The sequence below is a fragment of the Myotis daubentonii genome, chromosome 3, assembly GCF_963259705.1.
Source record: "Myotis daubentonii chromosome 3, mMyoDau2.1, whole genome shotgun sequence".
Classification (NCBI taxonomy): Eukaryota; Metazoa; Chordata; class Mammalia; order Chiroptera; family Vespertilionidae; genus Myotis; species Myotis daubentonii.
Genome location: NC_081842.1, coordinates 115,982,292 through 115,999,110, shown reverse-complemented (window position 1 = coordinate 115,999,110; position 16,819 = coordinate 115,982,292). Strand labels below are relative to the sequence as shown.

General features: G+C 42.0%; 1 protein-coding gene and 1 pseudogene across 3 annotated transcripts in view; one reads left to right on the top strand and one right to left on the bottom strand.

The window, feature by feature from the left end:
• PLS1 (plastin 1) overlaps positions 1 to 16,819 on the top strand; it is a 128,412-nt gene that overhangs the window by 11,158 nt on the left and 100,435 nt on the right. Inside the window, exon 2 of one of the 3 annotated variants that reach the window (XM_059688264.1) lies at positions 8,633 to 8,717. The exons of the other annotated variants lie outside the window; for them this stretch is intronic. The gene's annotated coding sequence lies outside the window, so the exon portion shown is untranslated. The remainder of the gene's footprint in view (positions 1 to 8,632; positions 8,718 to 16,819) is intronic. 3 annotated transcript variants of the gene reach the window in all.
• LOC132230594 (protein SET-like) lies at positions 8,345 to 9,149 on the bottom strand (annotated as a pseudogene).

The following is a 16,819-nucleotide window of genomic DNA, read 5'->3' as shown; positions in this document are numbered from 1 at the left end:
GTCTCTATTGTCCATGAATGAGTGAGATCATGTGGTATTTTTCCTTTATTGACTGGCTTATTTCACTTAGCATAATGCTCTCCAGTTCCATCCATGACGTTGCAAATGGTAAGAGTTCCTTCCTTTTTAGAGCAGCATAGTATTCCATCGTGTAGATGTACCACAGTTTTCTAATCAATTCATCTACTGATGGGCACTTAGGCTGTTTCCAGATCTTACCTATGGTGAATTGTGCTGCTATGAACATAGGGGTGCATATATCCTTTCTGATTGGTGTTTCCGGTTTCTTGGGATATATTCCTAGAAGTGGGATCACAGGGTCAAATGGGAGTTCCATTTTCAGTTTTTTAAGGAAACTCCATACTGTCTTCCATAGTGGCTGCACCAGTCTGCATTCCCACCAGCAGTGCACAAGTGTTCCTTTTTCTCCACATCCTCTCCAGCACTTGTCGTTTGTTGATTTGTTGATGATAGCCAGTCTGACAGGTGTGAGATGGTACCTCATTGCTGTTTTGATTTGCATCTCTTGGATGATTAGTGACTTTGAGCATGTTTTCATATGTCTCGTGGCTTTCTGAATGTCCTCTTTTGAAAGGTGTCTATTTAGGTCTTTTGCCCATTTTTTGATTGGATTGTTTATCTTCCTTTTGTTAAGTTGTATGAGTTCCCTATAAATTTTGGAGATTAGGCCCTTATCAGATATGACATTGGCAAATATGTTTTCCCACACAGTGGGTTTTCTTGTTGTTTTGTTGATGGTTTCTTTTGCTGTGCAGAAGCTTTTTATTTTGATGTAGTCCCATTTGTTCATTTTTTCTTTAGTTTCAAGTGCCCTAGGAGCTGTATCAGTGAAGAAATTGCTTCGGCATATGTCTGAGATTTTGTGGCCTTTGGATTCTTCTAGAATTTTTATGGTTTCCTGTCGTACATTTAAGTCCTTTATCCATTTTGAGTTTATTTTTGTGTATGGTGTAAGTTGGTGGTCTAGTTTCATTTTCTTGCATATATCTGTCCAATTTTCCCAACACCATTTATTGAAGAGACTATCTTGGCTCCATTGTATGTTCTTGCCTCCTTTGTCAAATATTAATTGAGCATATTGGTTCGGGCCGATTTCTGGGCTCTCTATTCTATTCCATTGATCTATATGCCTATTTTTGTGCCAGTACCAGGCAGTTTTGAGAACAGTGGCTTTGGAATACAACTTGATATCTGGTATTGAGATCCCACCTACTTTGTTCTTTTTCAGGATTGCTGCAGCTATTCGGGGTCTTTTTTATTCCAGATGAATTTTTGGAAAGTTCGTTCTAGATCTCTGAAGTATGCTGTTGGTATTTTAATGGGAAGTGCGTTGAATTTATAGATTGATTTGGGTAGTATGGACATTTTAATGATGTTGATTCTACCAATCCATGAACACGGTATGTTCTTCCATCTGTTTATGTCTTCCTCTATATCTTTTTTCAACGTCCTGTAGTTTTCTGAGTAGAGGTCTTTTACCTCTTTAGTTAAGTTTATTCCTAGGTAGCTTAATTTTTTTGGTGCAATGGTAAATGGGATTGTTTTTATAATCTCTCTTTCTGAAAGTTCATTATTGGTGTATAGAAATGCCTCAGATTTCTTGGGGTTAATTTTGTATCCTGCTACATTGCCAAATTCATGTATTAAGTCTAGTAGCTTTTTGATGGAATCTCTAGGGTTTTGTATGTATAATATCATGTCGTCTGCAAATAAGCACAGTTTTACTTCCTCTTTTCCAATTTGGATGCCTTTTATTTCTTCTTCTTGCCGAATTGCAATGGCTAACACTTCCAGTACTATGTTGAACAGGAGTGGTGAGAGGGGGCATCCCTGTCTTGTTCCTGTTCTTAGGGGAAATGGTGTTAGTTTTTGTCCATTCAGTATGATGTTGGCTGTGGGCCTGTCATATATGGCTTTTATTATGTTGAGGTATGATCCTTCTACTCCCGCCTTGCTGAGAGTTTTTATCAAAAATGGGTGTTGAATTTTGTCAAATGCTTTTTCTGCATCAATTGATAAGACCATGTGGTTTTTTTCTTTTAATTTGTTTATGTGATGTATCACGTTTATTGATTTGCGGATATTGTACCATCCTTGCATCCCTGGGATAAATCCTAATTGGTCATGGTGTATGATCTTTCTGATGTACTGCTGGATCCGATTTGCTAAGATTTTGTTGAGGATTTTGGCATCTATGTTCATGAGGGATATTGGCTTGTAATTCTCTTTCATTGTGTTGTCTTTACCAGGTTTTGGTATTACGGTGATGCTGGCTTCATAGAATGAGCTTGGAAGTGTTCCTTCCTCTTGAATTTTTTGTAGTAGTCTGAGGAGGATAGATTTTAGTTCTTCCTTGAATGTTTGGTAAAACTCCCCTGTGAAGCCGTCTGGTCCTGGGCTTTTGTTTGATGGAAGCTTTTTGATGACTTCTTCAATTCTTCCATAGTTATTGGCCTGTTGAGATTTTTAGATTCTTCCTGATTGAGTTTTGGAATGTTGTATTTTTCTAGGAATTTGTCCATTTGCTCCATGTTGTCTAGTTTGTTGGAGTAGAGCTGTCCATAGTATTTTTTAACAATCATTTGTATTTCTGTGGGGTCTGTTGTTATTTCGCCTCTATCGTTTCTGATTTTGTTTATTTGGGTCCTCTCTCTCTGCTTCTTGGTGAGTCTGGCTAGAGGTTTGTCAATCTTGTTTATCCTTTCAAAGAACCAGCTCTTGATTTCATTGATTTTCTGTATTGTTTTTTTGGTCTCTATGTCATTTATTTCTGCTCTAAGCTTTATTATCTCCTTCCTTCTGCTCACTCTGGGGTTTTCTTGTTGCTCTTTTTCTAATTCTTTGAGTTGTAGAGTTAGATGATTTACTACCATTTTTTCTTGTTTTTTTGAGATAGGCCTGTAGAGCTATAAACTTCCCTCTCAGGACTGCTTTCATTGCATCCCATAGGTTTTGGATTGTTGTGTTTTCATTGTCATTAGTTTCCAGGATGTTTTTAATTTCTTCTTTGATCTCATTGGTAACCCAATCAATATTTAATAGCATGCTATTCAGCTTCCAGGTGTTTGAGTATTTTGGGTTGTTTTTATTGTAGTTTATTTCTAATATTATGCCATCGTGGTCTGCGAAGACGCTTTTTATGATTTCAATCTTCTTGAATTTGGGGATACTTTGCTTGTGACCCAATATATGGTCTATTTTTGAATATGTCTTATGAGCATTTGAGTAGAATGTATATTCCCTGGCTTTGGGGTGAAGTGTTCTGAAGATGTCTATTAAGTCCATCTGATCTAGTGAGTCATTTAGGATTGCTGTATCTTTGTTCGTTTAGAGGGCTTATCCAGTGCTGTCCGTGGTGTATTAAAGTCTCCTACTATGATTGTATTGTTGTCCATCTCTCCTTTGATATCTTCCAGGAGTTTTTTTATGAATTTGGGTGCTCCTGCATTGGGTGCATATATGTTTATCAGGGTTATATCTTCTTGTTGTATTGATGCCTTTAGTATTATGAAGTGGCCTTCCTTATCTCTTGTTATGGCCTTCACTTTGAGGTCTATTTTGTCCGATATAAGTATTGCTACCCCAGCTTTCTTTTCCTTTGCATTTGCCTGAAAAATATTTTTCCATCCCTTCACTTTCAGTCTGTGTGAGTCCCTTCTAATGAGGTGGGTTTCTTGTAGACAGCAGATGTATGGGTCATGTTTTTTTATCCATTCAGCCACTCGATGTCTTTTGTTTGGAGCATTTATTCCATTTACATTTAAAGTTATTATTGAAAGGTACTTGTTTGTAGCCATTTCTTTTTTTGTGTGGCTGTTTTCTTTCTGAGCTTTTTATTTCTTCTTTTTATACCAGTCCCTTTAGCATTCCTTGCATTGCTGGCTTGGTGGTGATAAACTCCCTTAGCCTTTTTTTGTCTGTGAAGCTTCTTATTTCCCCTTCAAGGTTGAATGATAGCCTTGCTGGATAGAGTATTCTTGGATTCATTCCTTTGCTTTGCATCACTTTGTAAATTTCAGTCCATTCTTTTCTGGCCTGATGTGTTTCTGTTGAGAAATCATTTGACAATCTAATGGGAGATCCCTTGTATGTAACTTTCCGTCTCTCTCTTGCAGCCTGTAAGATTCTCTCTTTGTCCTGAACATTTGCCATGGTAATTATGATGTGTCTTGGTGTGGGTCTTTTCGGGTTCACCTTGTTTGGGACTCTCTGGGCTTGTGTGACTTTTTTCTTCCCCACCTCAGGGAAGTTTTGTGATATTATTTCTTCTAATAGGTTTTCTAATCCTTGTTCATCCTTCTGTTGTTCTGGTACTCCTATTATTCGTATGTTGTTTCGTTTCATGTTGTCCCAAAGCTCCCTTAGGCTCTCCTCCTGTCTTTTAATTTCTTTCTCCAATTGCAGTACATTTTGGGTGTGTTTTGCTTCCTTGTCTTCTAATTCACTAATTCGGTCCTCCGCTTCTCCTAGTCTACTGTTGATACTTTCAATGGAGTTTTTCATTGCAGCTATATCACTCTTCATTTCTTCTTGGGTCTTACTTAAGTTGTTGATTTTTTCATCTGTTTCTTCTAGCTTCTTCCATATGTTATCGATTTTTTCATCTGTTTCTTCTTGCTTCTTGCAGAGGTTGTCGATTTTTTCCTCCATCCGGTTTATGCACTCTAGGACCCTTATTCTGAATTCTTTTTCTGTCATGTTGTATGCCTCTGTATTACTTAGCTGCTTTTCTGGAGAGTCCTCCTTCTCTTTCCTTTGGGGGTTTCTTTGTCTACCCATGTTTGATCTCACTGACATATCTAGACGTTGAGTCGTTCAGTGGTTGCTCCCTTGGTGGCAGTGACTCCTTGGTCTGTGGTTGCTCTTCGGGCAGTTGCGGTAGCAGCTGCTCTTCAGTTGGCAGCAGCTCCTCTGGTGGGTGCTGTTCACAGCTGTGGTGGCTCTTCTGGCTGGTGGGGCGAGGTTTCACGTACAGCTGCTGTTCCTCAGCAGAGGATGTGGTGCTCAGGAGGTTGCTGTTGCTTGGATCTGCTGCGTTGGTTTAAAGGCACAAAATACAACACAACAAGGCACCACGTACCAGGCACTATACACAAATATGTTCACGATATTAATAACCCCAAATAAAGGTGACCACCCGAATTAAGAGAATTAGGGGATAAGGAAGAAGGAAGAGAAAAAGATAAAAGAGAAAAAAGAAAAGAAAAGTAGGGACCAAAAAAAGGAGTACAAAAATAAAATTGGGAAAAAGGAGGGGGGAAATAAAAGCGAGAAAAGAAAAGAAAAGAAAAAAGAAATAGAGCAAAAAGAGAGAATGAAGTGGAAGAGGGGAAGAGACTTTTTATATGAGGAGAATACTCCTATAGAACAGCCATTAATCCCAACAAATTTCAGCAACAGTTCCCTGGAGATGAATGCAAACTAGAAACAACCAATAATATAACAATGAAAATAGAATGGAGAACACTAATCCCAAAATAAAATAAAGGGAAAATAAAATGGCACTTTAAAAAATGGTAAAATGGTAGCAGTAATAATACTGGTTAAAAATAAGAAGGTAGTAATTAAAAGGGTAAAATTAGTTGATGGAAAAAGAAGAAAAAAAAAGAAAAGAAAAAAAAAGAAAAAAATTTGGTTTCTTAGTTAAAAGGTGAAAAAAGAAAAAAAAAATTGCAGTAGTGAAGGTCCTTCAGTTCTTCTATTCTTTAGTGTGGCTCGCCTTAGACCTGCCAGGTATTCAGGAGAGTGTTGAGTTTCCCTGCGATATACTGTTCCTCTGTGTTGTAAACCACAGTCCTTATTATAAAGCAGGACGCATTTATTTCCCAGACTGCCTTATTTTGTGTTTAGCAAAGAGTTGGTTTGTGGGTCAGCCTCTGGGTGGCAGTGTTCTGGGGTTGGCCTCTGAGGCTATAGGGCCTCTCTGTCCAGTGGAAGTTCACTGCCCTGAGCTGACTGCGTAATAGTTAGTTACCGGCACTGTGTGTTGCTGGGATTGAAAATCCCTCTATAGGCCAGACCCTGTTAACTCCCAGGGACTGATAAGGTTATTTTAATCCTTGATCTCGTACAGGGTGGAATCTGGGTGTGGCTGTGCTCCTTGCCTGGGGGCTGGGGGGAGGAGCCTCACTCTCTGGAGAGAATGGCTGCCCCAGTCCTGGGCTCAGGGGTGTCTCAGCACTCAATTCGCTGCCACCTCTCCCGGCTCCCCCTCTCTCCCCAGTCTCTCCCCAGTCTCTCCCCAGATTCCACTCCTCTGCACACTCTCCCTCTCTTCAGCACAGGTGAGTGTCTGTATCCGAAATTTCCCATGAACAGGATTCAGTGAAAACAAACAAACAAACGCCGGCCACGGAAACGGGGAAGGCTTGGTTTCTGTAAGCTTCTTCTCTTACCAGGACTGCATGGTCAGGTCAGCTCTTCAGGCTGCCCCCTTTAGGCTCAGTCCTCCGTGATCACAGAACCCAGCTCTCAATTTCCCTGGCGGCGCCAGGAATCCCGCGGTTCTCCTTTCCCCCCCCCATCAGGGGCTGTGCCTGTCCCAGGGGACGTGGCTGTCTGCCATGTGGTCTCCCTCCGACCCTCTGGGCTCAGAGGTCTGGCAAACTTTCCTGCCCAAATCCCTGTTTTTTTTACCTTTCCAGGGGAGTTCTGCTCTTCCCGGCTGCAAACCGTCTCACCAGCTGAGCAATTTCGCCAATTCGGTGTGGATGTTACTAGTTTCAGCTGCTCACTCCATTTGCTCCCGGACACGACCTGGGACCCGTCTGCCTATATCGCCGCCATCTTCCGTCTCCTCTAAAATTATTTTTCTTTCTTTTTTTTTCCTACTTCTTTTTAAAGATCCCTTTAACATTTCTTTTAACACTGGTTTGGTGGTGATGAACTTCTTTAACTATTTTTTTTTTTTTAAATCTGGGAAGCTCTTTGTCTGTCTTCCATTCTGAATGATATAGCCCTGCTAGGGAGAGTAGTCTTGGTTGTAGGTCCTTGCTTTTCATCACTTTGAATATTTTGTGCCAGTTCCTTCAGGACTGCAAAATTTCTATTGAGAAATCAGCTGACAGTCTTTTTGGAACTCCCTTTTAGGTAACTGTTTTCTCTTGCTGTTGTTAAGGTTCTCTCTTTGTCTTTAATTTTTGGGATTTTATTTATTTATTTTTGTACACATTTAGTTTTATTGTAACAAAGCAACTTGTACACTTTTAACGTTTAAAACAGTATTATCTTTCCTTTTCAGTGAAACAAAAAGAAAATTTAAAAATAAACAGAACAAAATTACAATAGAGAAATGTCAATTCCGAATAAGCTCCTACGGGTTCTGCTGATTCTCCCATCGAGTGGCAGGGCTCGAGTCATCATTAGGAGAGAATTTTATTTTAAAAGTGTCATCTCAGACTGCAAGGATGTCTGTTAAACATCACAATTAAACATGCCAAAGGAGAAGCCATGTTATGAAAATGCCCACTTAATCCACCCAAACATCTCAAACCCACCCTTTGCTGACCTTCTGTAAACGCCCCCCCCTTTTTTTTAAGTTTTTTTTTTCTTTTTTTAAACAAGAGAAAGTAGACAGATACATGTTGGTAAATGCTAACTGTCCATATTCACATAGAGACACAGTGTAATCTCTGAGCCCAATATACAGAGAAAGAAGGAAAAAAGCTAGAATTCTATGCACTACTACACAGGGGCCTAGCCACCTCCAGCTCCCAGCAGAGCTAAGGGAGCAAAAGGCTTTTCTTTTTTCCCATAGAGCACGGTGGTGTTGATTCCATTAAGTTTTTCTTGAGACAGGAAGGGATAAAAATGAATTTGGAACAGAAAGGGGCAAAGATTCTTTCCCCACTGTATTCTGCTCAAGGTACATCCCCCCCCAAATAAGGTGAGAACCATGGTGTAACGGAGAGAAAAGAGACCTCAAAAAACAGGGCGACTGAGCACAAGAGGGGGGAAAGAAGACAAAGAAAAAAAAGACTGCAATTTGCTCCCAGGGAATGGAGACAATTAAAAAAGGTTGGAATCCATCAGTGTTCATTAATCATCTCCTTCATCTTCCTCTCCTTCTTCCCCCTCATCATCATCTTCATCTTTTTTTAAAAAATATATTTTATTGATTTTTTACAGAGAGAAAGGGAGAGAGATAGAGAGTCAGAAACATCAATGAGAGAGAAACATCGATCAGCTGCCTTCTGCACATCTCCCACTGGGGATGTGCCCGCAACCCAGGTGCATGCCCTTGACCGGAATCGAACCTAGGACCTTTCAGTCCGCAGGCTGACGCTGTATCCACTGAGCCAAACCGGTTTTGGCATCTTCATCTTCTTAACCTTCATTCTCATCCCCTTCATCAATATCTTCCAACCCTTCCTCTTCATCATCATCATCATCTTCATCTTCTCCTTCCCCTTCTTCATCATCCATGTCAGGAACCAAGTAATACTGTAATGGATTTGGCCAAATGTCATCTTTGATGACTTCTCCCAACTCATCTGCAACTGCATCAGAATGGTCAGTAAACAGGTAAAGAAGCTTTCTGGTTCCTCATGCTGTCTCTTCCTGCTGGCTTTATTCTGTTTTTGACTTGAACGTTTCGTCAAATCCTTTCCAGATTTCCATTTGATTTCAGTGGACTTCAAAGATGGATCACCACTCTCATTCAGATGAAACTCTTTGGAGAGAACTTTATTTTCGAAGTAAGGATTTTCATCAAAATAAAAATCTATTCTGTAACCTGATTTAATATCTTCAAATTCTGTTACTTCAACTCTTGTCAAATAATGCAGTGCCTCTTCATCCTCTTCCCCAAGCAGTGCAGACACTTGTGGATGGTTGACAAATGTTGTTACCCCAAAATTTGGGATTTTGGCGATCAATTCTGACCTCTTCTGAAAAAATGGTTGGCGGAGTTTGTTATATTTCTGTTCTACTTTCAAAATCTCACTGGCTTGTTCATTAAGTCTGTCTATTTCATTTTGTACTTCATCAATATGTTCAATCACTTCTTGCTGTTCTTCTTCTCCCTTTGGCACATCCTGAGGGGTCCGCTTCTTCTCCAGCTTGGGGGCTGGAGGCAGTTTCGGTTTCTTCGCTTGAGGTGGGAGCGAGGACTGGCATTTAGGGGCCATGCTGTGAGGAAAGTCTGAGGATCTGATCGCTGGGAAGTCACCAGGCTAGAAGGCTCGCTGAGACTCTAATTTTTGACATTTTAATTATGATGTGTTTTGGTGTGGGCCTCTTTGGGTTCATCTTGTTTGGAACTCAATACTTCCTGGACTTGAATGTCTATTTCTTTTACCAGATTAGGGAAATTTTCCATCATTATTTCTTCATATAAGTGTTTAATTCCTTGTTCTCTTTCTTCTTCTGGTACCCCTATGGTATGCTTGCTGCTGTTCCAGAGGATTCTCTAAGTCAGCAGTCACCAACTGGTGGTCCACGGACCACTGGAGGTCTGAAAGGTTGGCGACTGCTGCCCTAAACTATCCTCATTTTTTTTTTCTTTTTGCTGTTCTAATTGGGTGTTTTTTGCTATCTTGTCTTTCAAATTTCCCATGTGATGCTCTGCTTCATCTAATCTATTGTTGATTCCCTCTAATGTATTTTTCATTTTAGTTATTGTATTCTCCATTTCTGACTGGTACTTTTTTATGTTTTCTATTTCCATTTTTATATTTTCTATCTCTTTGTTGAAATTCTCACTGAGATTATTGAGCATTATTATAACCAGTGTTTTGAATTCTGCATTTGTAGATTGTCTCCATTTTATTTAGTTCTTTTTCTGGAGTTTTGGTCTGTTCTTTCATTTGGGACATGTTTCTTTGTTTCCCCATTTTGGCTGCCTCCCTGTGTTTGTTTCTATGTATTAGAGTTGCTATATTTCCCAGTTTTGGAAGAGTGGCCTTATGTAGTAGCTGTTCTGTGGGGCCCAGTGGCACAATTTCCCTGGTCACCTGAGCTTGCTGCCCTTGTGTGTGTTTTGTGTGCCCTCCTGTTTTAGTTGAGCCTTAATTGCTGTTGGCATGTCAATGGAAGGGATTGACCCTCAGACTGATTTGTTGTGAGCACTGGCCATGGTGGAGCTCTGCAGGGGCAGAACCTACAGAGCAGGATTCCTTTTAGTGAGGCACTGGTGCCTGCTGAGTCTGCCCTTTGGGTGTGTATTTTTTCTGAAGGTGGCTGGGTGGTGCTCTGGTGTGGTCTGAAGCTAGCTATCATGTGTGCTGGTTCTGGGACTTCTTGGGATGCAGGCCAAAGTCAGCCACTGCCTGTGCCCTGCCCAGGCCACTTGGTATGAGCTACTAAGCAATCTGTGGATGGTTGCTTCTTGTGCTTGGCTTGTAAGTGCATAGGAGAGGCTAAGCTGCAAATTTAGCCCATCTGTCACTACTGCCAGGCTTGGAGCTGCTTAGCAAGAGGTATGTGATACACAGGTTAGCTGCTGTTTGTTTGGGGATTGTGAAACTTTGAGAAAGTCTACAGCATGAGCCAACACAGGCCACTGTATGGAAAATCCACTGGAAGCAGCTTGGATGGATCTGCAGGTTGGGTGATTTGAGGTCTCAGGGAACACTATGGTAGGGAAAACAGTGTGAGCCAGATTTATGGAGACTCAGATATGGCACCACCCACCTGTACCTGCAGGATAAGGGCTCAACAAAGGAAAAATGGCCTCTGCCAGTATTTCTGTCTGGGAGAAAGCTGCCTCTCCAGACCTCACCCTGAAGCCAGGCAGTTTACTAGTATTTCTCCTCGTATGGTCCTTGCACCTTTTCAGCTGCTGCCCCAGTGCTGGAACTCAGAGCAAGTGAGTCTAAGTAAGTCCATTTGCAGGCTCTTTAAGAGGAACTGCCTGGGACTCCATCAGCCTTTCATCTCTCTCAGCTTTAATCCCCACTGGTTTTTACAGCCAGAAGTTTTAGGAACTGCTCTTCCCAGCACTTGAACCCTTGACTGGGGACCTGGTATGATGCTGGGACCCTCGCTCCTCAGGGGGATCTCCACAGTCTAGCTATCCCTCCCAATTCTCAACCATCATGGGTGGATATTGGATTAACCTGTTCCATGTCTCTGCCTCTCCTACCAGTTTCCATTTTGCTTCTTTTATCCTTAGGTATAGGACTTCCATTCAGCTAAATTTCAGGCAGTTCTCAATGATGGTTGTTCTCTAGTTTAAGTGTAATTTTGATGTGGTTGTGGGAGGAGACAAGCCCATGGTATACCTACTCCATTACTTGACCAGACGGTCACACTATAGATACTTAATTAAAAACTCCCATTTTGTGCCTTAGTCAGTTTGGCTCAGTGGATAGAGGGTCAGCCTGTAGACTGAAGGATCCCAGATTTGATTCTGATTAAGGGCAAATGTCTGGGTTTCAGGCTCCATCCCCAGTAGGACGAGTGCAGGAGGAAGCTGATCAGTGATTCTCATCATTGATGTTTTTTTCTCCCTTTCTCTTCCTCTCTGAAATCAATAAAAATATATTTTTAAAAAACACACAAACAAAAACCCTCCATTTTGTCACATTGAGTGCTCTATGGGGAGACTGCTAAGAATAATCTCCCTTAGCTGGGATTTGTATCTTTCTCTCTTTGCCTGTTTATTTTTCAAGATTTTGGCTCATATGGTACCTACTCTGAATCTTCCAATGAAAAGATTTTTCCTTTCCTCGTATTCCATCCTAGCTTGTTTTGTGGTTCTGGAGGTGGCATTCTGGTTCACTCTGAGGGCTGGACATTAGATAGGGCCTGTGTGTGGGGCCATGTTGAAAAGGGGATCCTGAAGCAACTCGGGGCTCAATTTGAAAGAATTGTGATGGGTGAGGGAGTCTCGTGTGTTTGCCATTGCTGTTATCTACAGCTTATTGACTCCCTTAGTAGACTGCAGATTCCTTGAGAGCCAGGTCCCTGTGTTAGTCACCATTTGATTCCCTTCAACACCTGGCACCCTAGATGTTCTCAATAAACACCCTAGATGTGATGAAATGAAATGAGGGCAGTGAAGAAATTCATGGTGGAATTTGAGCTGTGATTCAAGGACAAGTAAAGATTTGGATGTGAGAGAATAGAATTTAGGGAGAGGAAATGACATGAAGGAAAGTTCTCAGGAAGCGGCCTCCAGAGCAAGAGAAGGCCTTCCTCAGGACATGGGGGGAAACAAGAACTGTTAATAGGTAAAGGATTAGAGTCCAGAGGCATAGGTTTAGCTGAATTGGTGTAGCCATAATCTGATGAAGGAAATTATTTGAATTACTAGAGGCCCAGTGCATGAAATTCGTGCACTGGGAGGTGGAGGGGGGTCCTTTAGCCTAGCCTGCCCCCTCTCACAGTCCGGGAGCCCCCAGTGGATATCCTACTGATGGCTTAGGCCTGCTCCCTGTGGGGTGTGGGACTAAGCCACAGTCTGGCAGCAGAGGCTCGGAGCAGGTGCCGTGTGTGTGTGTGTGTGTGTGTGTGTGTGTGTGTGTGTGTGTGTCGGAGGCTTGGAGCAGGTGCCCCTCTGTGTTGATCTCTCAGGCTCCTGGCCTCACCTGCGCATTGTTGTTCTCTCCCTTGAGAGGCGGCCAGGGTGGGCGGGAAGCTTGGCTTCCTCCATCACCAGGGGCAACCCAAGCCTCCAGCTCTGCGGCAGCAACAGGCTTGGCTTCTCTGCTGAGGCAGCAGAGAAGCCAAGTCTCTTTAGTCTTCAGTCTTCAGTCTTCAATCTTCACTAGGGCCAGAGCCTTCAGTCTTCGATCTGTGCCTGCATATGCAAATTAACCACCATCTTTGTTGGATTAATTTGCATACTCATCTGATTGGCTGGTGGGCATAGCGGAGTGACACCAATTTGTGTGTTTGTCTATTATTAGGTAAGATAGTTTGGAGGAACAACAACAAAAAGGAGAAAATTCAGTTGTGGAAGGTTCATCAGCTTTTGGAATGTACCCCTTTAGAATTTAAATAGAGAATAACTAGACAGCTTGTAATTTTGAACAGAGATATAGTGACATCTCATGAAATTATTGTAAGCTGTAAGCCCAAAAGAACAATAAGAGCAGTAAATAGAGGTGACAGGGAAGCTTGTCATTTTTAATGTGCCCACTTAAAGTTTCTTTCAGGCTAATTTCTTTGAGAAGCTATAACTACATTAGATATCTGATTGTGTATAAAAATGCTATTATAAGAATAGATGGAGAAGGTTTTTTTCAGCCATACTCAATATCTGACTGTACTTTTCTTGTTCCCTCTGTACTGTGGAAACACATTACAGTGACACACAGTGATTATAGGATGGCTCCTGCTGAGGTCTTGATCAGTGCAGAACAAACTGCTTTTTGGCAGTTGAACCAGCTTGCAGGGACGTGATGCTTGGGGATAAACCCAAGAACATATCTGACTTACAGGGTGGGCAAAAGTAGATCTACAGTTGTGAACACACGAAAGAGTTTATTTATTAATTATTGTCTTATTTTCCATGCGAACAACTGTAAATCTACTTTTGCCCCACTCTGCCTATTTTTTCATTCTCACGGGTTGGGTAAATTACTCTCTCCCACTCTACTCACAATGCTAGTAACTTCCTGATTTTAATAATATGTTGTCTTTGAATGTTTATTTTTACAGATAGATTACCCTGCTTTGCCTCACACCAGAGAGACCTGCCATTTCTCATAATATAGTACTACTCAGTTTGTCAACTTTAGCTACAGATGAATTGAGAGAGAAATGGGAAAAATCTTTGTGGATAAAGGGAAAAGGGGAAAATGTGCAAAGAAGCCATAGGCCTGAAGATTGTTAGGCTAGGAATATAGTCTTCAACATTACTGATTGCTCTGAGGGCAACCATAAACTGACTGATTTTCCTGCTCCCTAGTCAGGCTGCAGTGAATGAGTGATGCCTGTACTTATGCAGGTGTTTAAGGTCTGCCACCCACTTTGGGTTCTTGGCATCACACAGGAAAGCATTAAAATACTAGACAGCATAAAGTTTAAAGTGAAAGAGAGTTTATTACTGAAGGAGTGATACAGAAAGAGGGCTACTCCATAGGTAGAGCAGCCCCCTCCCTAAGGGAGTTACTCCCACCCCCATTTTTTGTTTTTCTTTTTTATTGAATTTATTGGGGTTACATTGGTTAATAAAATTGCATAGGTTTCAGGTGTATAATTCAATAATACATCATCTGTATATTTCATTGTGTATTCACCACCCCAAGTTAAGTCTCCTTTATCACCTGTACCCTTTTCTACCTCCCCAACCCCACTTTCCCTCTGCCCTCTGGTAGTCACCACAGTTGTTGTCTGTGTCTATGAGTTGTGTGTGTGTGTGTGTGTGTGTGTGTTTTGTTTTGTTTTGTTTTTGCTTAATCCCCTCATCTTCACCCAGTCCCCAAACCCCTGTCCTCTGACAGCTGTCAGTCTGTTCTCTGAATTTGTTGGGATATATATTTTTTAAAATTTATTTTATGGTTTTATTGATTATGTTAGAGAGAGCGGAAAGATAGAAACATTGATGAGAAAGAAACATTGATTGGCAGCCTCCTGTACACCCACTCCTGGGGATTGAGTTCACAACCTGCACATATGCCCTGACCAGGAATTGAACTGGTGACCTCCTGGTTCATGGGTTGATGCTCAACCACTGAGCCACACCAGCCAGGCTGGGATATATGTTTTTATTGAGGCTCATTTAATTGAGGCATTCAATAAGGGAAGGAATAATCAGGATTTTTCTGGGAAAGGTCTGGACACTGCTCAGAAGAGCACTGTGGACCATTTTGTGTCCTTAGGAAATATTATGATGGGTTAGGTGTATCATTTTGTAAGCTAATGTATTACAATCCATACTAATAAAAGGGTAATATGCAAATTGGTCACAATGCCCTCACGGTCACGACCGGATATGCTAATTAGTTACAACCAGCATACAAATTGATCATCACTCCAAACACACAAGATGGCCACCCCCATGTGGCCACAAGATGGCCTTCAGGGGAGGGCAGTTGGGGGTGACCAGGCCTGCAGGGGAGGGCAGTTGGGGGCAACTGAGCCTGCAGGGGAGGGTAGTTGGGGGCAACCAGGCCTGCAGGGGAGGGCAGTTGGGGGCAACTGAGCCTGCAGGGGAGGGTAGTTGGGGGCAACCAGGTCTGCAGGGGAGGGCAGTTGGGGGCAACCAGGCTGGTAGGGGAAGGCAGTTGGGGGTGATTGGGCCGGCAGGGGAACAGTTAGGCATCGATCAGGCTGGCAGGGGAGTGGTTAGGGGGTGATCAGGCTGGCAGGCAGAAGTGGTTAGGGGCAATCAGGCAGGCAGGCAGGCAGGCGAGCGGTTGGGAGCCAGCAGTCCTAGATTGTGAGAGGGATGTCTGACTGCCCATTTAGGCCTGATCCCACAGGGGTTGGACAGTCGGACAGCCCTTGAGGGTCCCAGATTGGAGAGGGTGTAGGCTGGGCTGAGGGACACCCCCCTGCCCCATCCACGAATTTCATGCACTGGGCCTCTAGTGAGCATATAATGAGATTATTGCAAGGTGAAATTAGTTGCCATGTTGGATCAAGTTGGTCTTCTGCTGGTTTTAAGCCATATAACCTTTGGGGTTTGATCTTATTATCTCCTTGACAGTTCCAATAGCCCTTATTGGTTACAGTTGTTTTGCCACATACCCTATCTCAGTACCATTGGAGGTATGAAAAACCCATTACTGCACCTGTCAGGGTGGAGCTGAGGGCACAGAATGGGAAGTAAGCTTTACACTTCATCCCTCTCTGCCCAGACCACCTTTTTCTCATCACTTATACACTTGCAACTCTGTGTTTGGGTTTCAAAACTGAGGGGGCAGCTGTTTGGTGTTTACCAGGGATAATGGGGAGAACTTTTGGGCAAGGGCCTTGTGAGAAGAGACCTTTTTTGCATTGTTGTTTTTGTTTGTTTGTTTTGTTTTTGTGGGTGTTTTTTTTTTTTTTGACATACTGATTTAATCATTTAACTATTCAGCAACTCCTTTTAAATTAAATTCTTTATTGTTGAAAGTATTACAGATGTCTCCATTTCCCCCCCTCGACCTCTCCCAACCTGTCCCTCCCCCGCACAGCACAGGCCTCACTTTCCTATTGTCTGTGAGCAATTTTTTTTTTTAATTTGTATTGAATTTATTGGGGTGACACTGGTTAATAAAGTATATAGGTTTCAGGTGTACAATTCAATAATACATCATCTGTATATTGTGTGTTCATCACTCCAAGTTAAGTCTCCTTCCATCACCATTTATCCTCTCTATACCTTCTTTTACCTCCCCTACCCTCTATCCAGCAGCTCTTAACTCTTCATACCCATTCATTCAGTTGGTGAAAAAAAAGTGAAATAACTTTTAAATCTCTGTGTTTGGGTGACCAGATCCCATATTCAAAGTGATGAAGGTCAGAGTTATGATACTAGTACCTTTCATTTCAATATGGTGTCTTTCTTTCCTTAGGAAAGTTACTTTTTCCCCCCAGTTCTTTAAATATAATCTTTTTTGTTTGTTTTGTCTGACTCCATTTCTGGACTCAAAATACTTGTTGACTTGCCATGCTTTTACACTGGTGTTCTGGCCTGGACTGTGCCCCTCTACACTGGTGTCTGGTCTGGCCTGCAGTTGCTTTAATATGAACAAGTTAGGCCACAACAGGAATTCTTCACATGCTAAATACTTTAACAAGAATTTTTGTTTCTGCTTTTTTGTGTTGTTTTTTTCCCCCCAAAAATCTTTGGTCTCTGTCTCTGTTATTTTTGTTTTCTCTTAAATGCATATGTCCTCACAAACCACACCTTGGAGCCTTCCTT